Source organism: Cornus florida, unplaced genomic scaffold (assembly GCF_030987335.1).
Source record: "Cornus florida cultivar Cherokee Brave unplaced genomic scaffold, ASM3098733v1 CherokeeBrave_3.0.0_Hap2_Chr01, whole genome shotgun sequence".
Classification (NCBI taxonomy): Eukaryota; Viridiplantae; Streptophyta; class Magnoliopsida; order Cornales; family Cornaceae; genus Cornus; species Cornus florida.
Genome location: NW_026775571.1, coordinates 27,764,379 through 27,771,391, shown reverse-complemented (window position 1 = coordinate 27,771,391; position 7,013 = coordinate 27,764,379). Strand labels below are relative to the sequence as shown.

The 7,013-nt window shown below is 35.2% G+C and overlaps 1 long non-coding RNA gene and 1 pseudogene across 1 annotated transcript; both read left to right on the top strand.

The window, feature by feature from the left end:
• Nucleotides 1-235: 235 nt before the first annotated feature.
• On the top strand, nucleotides 236-334 carry LOC132282820 (small nucleolar RNA R71; annotated as a pseudogene).
• Nucleotides 335-4,183: 3,849 nt separating this feature from the next.
• On the top strand, nucleotides 4,184-5,563 carry LOC132280253 (uncharacterized). Its single transcript, XR_009471690.1, has 3 exons — nucleotides 4,184-4,344; nucleotides 4,418-4,493; nucleotides 5,311-5,563. It is a non-coding gene; the product is annotated as an uncharacterized LOC132280253 (long non-coding RNA).
• Nucleotides 5,564-7,013: the final 1,450 nt, after the last annotated feature.

Sequence of the window (7,013 nt, the reverse complement as noted above, 5' to 3'; positions counted from 1 at the left end):
TATTTCATTGGAATGGTCGACTTGATGTAAGCCAACACTCTTCCTTTCACTTGAATTCCTACTATTCTTAGAAGATAAAGTTTGATGCAAATAATTCTCACTCATGCTCTCATAAAGACACCACACGTCATCCTCATGCCTATCAATGTAAGAGCCACCTATGGAAGCATCAACCATCTCCTTGTAATTGTCCGATAAGCTCTCGAAGAAATATTAAACTAATTGCCATTTGGGCATGTCATGATGTGGACACTTCCTAAGCAATTCATTGAATCTTTCCCATGCCTCATGGAATGTTTCCCTATCCTCATGCGAAAACTCTCGAATTGAGGTTCTCATGGCATTGGTCTTAGAAACTGGATAGTACTTCTTCACGAACTCTTGTTGCATTTCTGCCCAAGAAGTTATTAAAAAAGGTCTAGGATTGTTAAACCAACATTTTGCCTTGTCTTTAAGGGTGAATGGAAAAAGTTTAAGCCTTAAGACCTCTTTCGGCATGTCCATGTATCTCACGGTGGAACATACTTCAAGAAACTCATCCAAATACTTGTAAGGTTCTTCATTTGGGAGTCCATGATAGTTAGGAAGCATTTGAATGGTTTGTGGTTTGATCTCATAGTGGTGTGCTCTAAATAGTGGCAATTGAATGCATGTGGGTGCATTGTATTCATTAGGCACATAGTGATCTCTTAATGCAAGGGGAGGATTAGCAATTGGAGGTACAACATGGGCACCTTGATTGCCTTGAATGATGGGAGGTGGCGGAGCATAGATTGCCCTTGGCATTCCCAATGGAACTTGGCCTTGTTGTTGTGGTGGATGAACGAATGGCCTCGGCATGCCTAATGGTAGTTGCATGTTATCATGATGCACATTGGGGTGGAGGATACCTTGTTGGTCTATGTTGGCCTAAGGATTTAATCTAAAGGTCAATCTTATATTTTGATGATTATAAACCATTAATGATGTTTATGTACTAATATTTTCCTTGAGTGCTATATAGTTGATCAATTAATTCAATCCTCAATAATGAGCCAGAAGCATTCCAAGTACTCAAGCAATGGATTCAAGGAAGCATTGAAGTTGCAAGAATTCAAAGATTATTCAAGTACTCCATCAAAGGCTAACCGATCATGGTCAAAGATTGAAGAAAAGGGTAGATTAGATGGTGAGAGCTTAAGATTTAATGTCAAAGTTAATTTGAATATATTTGAAGCTCAAAATTCAATCCATGCATTGCATTCCCATTTTATTTCTCAATGAAAATAAAATCAGCTCATGATCACATTCACAGGACTTAAAGAATTTCATATTAAGTATCATAATGTGAGATGGAGAAGGCTCCATAAAATAAAGAGAAGGCTCTTTTCTCTTATTCAGTGAGCTCTGAGAAGGTTCTTTTCTTTAACTCCAGTAAGTCTTTGAGAAGTATTTAAGAAAAAGAGAGGGCTCAATCAAAAGAAAGAGAGGGCTCTTTTTGTTCCAAGAAAGCTACGAAAATGGATCTTCAAAATAAAGAGCAGGCTCACGTTTTTATTGAGCAGGCTCTTTCCAAGGAAAATGAACAAAGAGCAGGCTCTTTGGTTTTCAAGAGACGGCTCTCTTTAGGGTTTTGAACTGCAATGTAAACATTTTCATTAAATGTTCTCAACAACCTCTAAGAGCTATATTAAACTCTGCTGATTCTTTAAATACTGAGGTTGGTCTTCAAACTGAAAAATACTTTAATAGAGAACATTCTATCATTCCTTGAAAAGCATTAAAGAAGTATTCTGAACTTTCATTCCCTCTCTGTTATTTCATATCACTGTAGTAATTCTGAGCTTCACGTATATTCATCTTTTCTATAGTTGTGAGCTAAACTCTGTAATCTATCTTTGAGAGATTCTTGTACACTTGTTTCTTCAAATTTCAAAGCTATTGTAAAGGGTTGGTGTAACCCAAAAGAAAGCCTAGGAGAAGGGTGTTCTCCTAGCAAAGAAGAGAAGCAAGATCTTGTTTCAAAAGTGAAGGTTTGCTCTCCACCATTAAGGAGAAGCTCTAGTGAATTTGGGAAGTCTTAAGGGGAATCTTGAGCCGAGGAGTAGGAGTTTCCGAACCTCGCTAAATCACCGAGTCCTTGTTTGCAATCTCTTATCTCTATCTCTCTTATTTTTGTGCTTTATTTTGCTTGAATATTTCAATAAATTGATATTTAACAGTTTGGTAGAAATACAATTTTTAAATTGAAAAATTGATCCTTGACTCTATTCACCCCCCCTCTAGAGTCAATTAGTGACTAATAGTCTATGTGACCAAGGTCCTCCACATGGTCGTCATTATGTCCTTTCATTGATGAAATGGATTGACTAAAACTTCCTCTTCCCTTAAGGTTTCGAACAATGGATTCAAAATGAAAATTTAGAGGGACAAGAGTGGGTTTTAATGATCTACGACCATACATGCACAACAAAGCACAACAAGAAACAAGTAATGAACAAACACTTTACCTTCGCAACAAATCAACAATCAACAAACTTCCTCCACATATAATGTTCCCATACTCCCATGCTATCAACAATATGCAAGAAAAGTAGATTGCCTCCACGTGGGCTCATGATTTATCTAAGAATTGAAATATAAGCCTCCACGCGGGCCGACGATTTAACTAGAGATTGAGTTAAGAAAGAGCTCACAAGGGGTCCTTTAGCACTTCAATTCAATTTTCAATTTTAGCCTTGCAAATTTTTTAGATTTTTAGCCTTTTCCTTTGCTTTTGCTTAGCTCCTTGCTTGAAATGCTCCTTTGCTCACCTTTTTTTCAATGCACCTAGTCAAACAAGAACCAACACAATAAGTAACCAAAATGAAAACAAAGTAAAGACATGATTAAAAGAGTACTAATTCCTAATTGATTCCACAAATACGACGTTGCCTTTAATCAATCCCCAGCAACGGCGCCAAAAACTTTGGTGTGGCTTGGGGCATTAACCCAAACCCACAGTTTGTGCACCAAAAGATAATGGTGTAGAGCTATGATGAATGTGGCTAAGTTTTACATTTAGAAATTACCACTACTACCTTTCACTAAAAATATAGTTAGGGCAAGTAGGGATCGTCCCAAGGGATTGGTGGGTTGTACAAGGTTGTAGAATCAAGATTAGGGTTAGTAGGTCGAGTGATCAAAAGATTGGTTGGTGGTTGAATTACACTAAGATGCAATGTAAACTAAAGTAGGCAATTAAATATAATGGAGAGAAAATAAGAGAGAGAGAGATCTTGGGGTTTAGAGATCACCTCTAAGCATAACTTTTCTACACCCTTAATGAATGATTAATGAGGGGGAAAACATGTATTGCAACATAGTGTGTGTGTGTTGTTGTTTCAACAAGTATGGATGACAAATTAAGCATATATTGTCTAAGCAACATGGTGGATAGCACAATATATCAAACTAAGCCATTAATCCTTTCTTTAAGCTCACAATCCAAACACATCACAAGGTTAGAGATATGTGCTACTTGCTTTCAAAGTATGGAATATCAAACAACAAGCATGGATTTTCCTCCTATTTAACAACTAAACTACAACTACACTACAATTAAGCTAATGACATGGAATTAAACTAATTAAACTAAAGGAGATGCACAATCCATTAAGAAATGAGTATGAACCATCAAACAAAATACAAGAGCATTCCATTAAGCACTATGTTTTAACAATCTCTAGATCTATAGCATTAATACACATAGACATGCATCAACAATACAAGAAATAAAGACAAACACATAAACATCTATTCTAGCATACATAGACATATGGATAGAATGAAATGATCAATTGGAAGCATTAAACCATACAAATCATTGAATAAACAAGATATATATATATAAAAGTGTCAAAACATGTATCACAATACAAATCCCCTCAAAAATACATAAGTCAAGATGTAGAAAACATGTTTACACTACAAGAATTTTGGATACTAGGGACAGATAATTAGGGACATTTTAAAGACTGTCTCAAAAGCTAGGGTTTTTTGGGACGGTTGAGGCCTACGGTCCCAATTAACCCTAAAATAAGCCCGCCAACCTTGTGGTGGGAAAATTTAAGAGGAAATTTCGCAAAATGGGTTTTTGGGAGGATCAAAGCATTACGTGTCACCCCATAATTAAAATCCTTACCCCATCTCTCTAGCTCCCTCATAATCTCTCTCTTCCCTGTCTCAAACCCTAGACGACCTTTCTCTTCTCTCTCTGTAACCCGAACAACAAACGGCGCCACAGAAGATCCTTCCCTCACTGATTCTGCAACAACATCTGGTGTCGATACAGTAATTCTGAACTCGTAACGACCGGCGAAACAGGTTTCTATTTTCTGAACTCTAGCTCCTTTTATTTTTTTTTTTCCGGATGCTTTGATACACACCCAAATTACAGTGAAAAAGAAGAGAAAGGTTTTGTTTAGATAGAAAATACAGAGGGCGGCATAGATCGGTTCTCCAACCTTCTGAAGGTAATCTTTCCAAGCATTGAAAGGATTTGTGTATATATGTATTTGTATGTCTCTGTGTGTTTTTGTCTTCAATTTTTTGTGTTTAATTTGAACGCCTATTTAAAGCTTAAATGTTTGATTTCCTACCATCGCAACCTTTAATTTCTCCTAACTTAACTGATTGATAATTGATTAATCTAGTGACAATGAATAAAACAGTAAACAGATCATTTTTTTAATTCTGATATCATGAATTAGAAATACGGAAAAAGAGAGTTGATAGAAATTAATTGGGATGTTTTGGTTTTACAAGCTTTTTTTTTTTTGTCATTTATTTTATTTTTATTATTTTTAAATTAGTTTTATTGAAGCAGGGATACAAAAATATAAAAAAGAGGGATAATAATCAATTTTCAGTTTTTGCTCTTCCCTTAAATGTGCCAAACGTCATTGTAAATTAGTAAAATTGGGATGTGGAAGGTTATTGTTTTATTGGCTAAGGGCTTAGTGGCTAAATAAAGCCACCCAAATTACAGGGAATGTTTCTCTAGCTCAAGATTTCATATTAATTAGTACTGAATGTTACCTCTAGAAACAGATTTCACTTCTCTTATTGAGGTCAAACTGTGACCTACATGCTTGTGTTAATTCAATTGTAAATATTGAAGTTTGTGTTCTATTAGTCACTTTAGTAGGTTTGATTATTTTCATTCGAGTAAATGATCTTATGAGTTTATTTTAGTAAATCATGATTGTAGAAAATTCTATATGAGATAATGGTACTTCTATATGTTTAAGTAATTTCTGTTGTCATTATACCCATCTTCATCTTTTTCAGGTCTGAAGGCAAAGTTTTAGTCATCAAGTATGCATAAGAAAAATAGCCCGAGTCATAAGAAAAGTTGCTTCCAACTTCAAGGCTGGATTAGAGAATTTATAATTTTTGAAAAATCCTTTTATTTTTTTAGTTTTGGTTTCTATTTTATTCTGACAAAGATAAAAGCTTTTTTATTCATAAAATAGAGTTAAGATATACAATCACATTCAATTGATTTACAAACTATTGAGGAAAATAGTCAATTAAATTTGCATGCAGTTTATTATGTAGAACAGTTCTTTTAACTAACTCGTACATTGTTTGATCTTGGACTTGGAACATGGTTTAACATATAAGCCTCTTGCTGATGCAATATGGAGGAAAATCTATAAAGCACATGTATCAACTAATTCTTCTTGAATTGCATTAAGAATTGCCAAAGTATCACTTTCAAATACTGCTTACATCGTTATTCTAAATTTTAATGACTTTGGCATTCAAGCATATGTGTATCACTTTCAAATACTGATTACATTGTTATTCTATTGGTATTGCTTGTTATCTGGATTTTAGCTTTGCACTCACTTATTCTGTTTGATGGTTATACATTCATTTGTTTGATAATGGAGGACAATATGGTGACCCAATCATCATTAGAGGCATTTGATAACTTGGATGCGAGGGAGTCTTATCATTGAACAGAAGGCAATTGTGAATAGTATGTTGGAGTATCAAAGGTTGTCTTCTCAATTCATGTCCACACAGTTTGGTGCATATCGACCCTTGTTTTACAGCAGCAACAACTTTATAGACCCTTTGGCAGCCATTTAAATAATTTGCAGCCACTGATGCTTGGCCTGTTTGCTCCAAACTCACCATTTCAAACTCATCCACCAACATTTTGATGATTAATCTTTTGTTATTACAAGAATGTATTTCAAATATTGATGTCTAGATACTATATTATTTGGTTCTTATTTGAGTACAATTGATGTAAATGCGATTTGTACATTGTTTTTTTAAGTAATGGTCAATAAAATTTAGCTTCTTTATTTGTGTTGATATGAAATCCAGTTTCTTAATATTTTTTATGGTTGAAACACAGAAACGGAAATAGCAAAAATAACAGGCGCACATATTACCAATAAAATAAAATAATAATAAAATAATAGGCGCACGTTAGGGACAACAATTTTCTGTCCCAAATACTTATTTGGCATAGAACAACTTTCCGTCCCGAATACGTATTTGGGACAGAAAATTATTCCGTCCCAAATGAGAATTTGGGACGGTGGCTTTATCTCCGTCCCAAATGAGTATTTGGGACGGAAGGTTATTCCGTCGCAATTTGTCCGTCCCTAAATGGCTTTTAGGACGCTACATATTGGGACGGATGCATTAGTTGTCCCCAAAAGGTATTAGGGACAGTTTGGCTACCTTTAGGGACAAATTTTTTTGTCCCTAATATCGTAAATTCTTGTAGTGTTAGGGCTAACTCTAGCCCCAAGAGGATGTCTAGCCACTTATGGATGGTGTCCTCCAACCCTCAAGGGCTAACTCCATGGTAGAGATAGCTCATCTTCTTGGTTGATGGAAAAACTCCAAGCTTGTGTCTTTAGCCTCCTCCTTTCTTTTCTTCTTCACTAAGAATATCAAAATTGTGCCTCCATCTACTCTCAAGCATATCAAGTATATCCTCTCAAAAAGTGGCTTATATTCCTTAT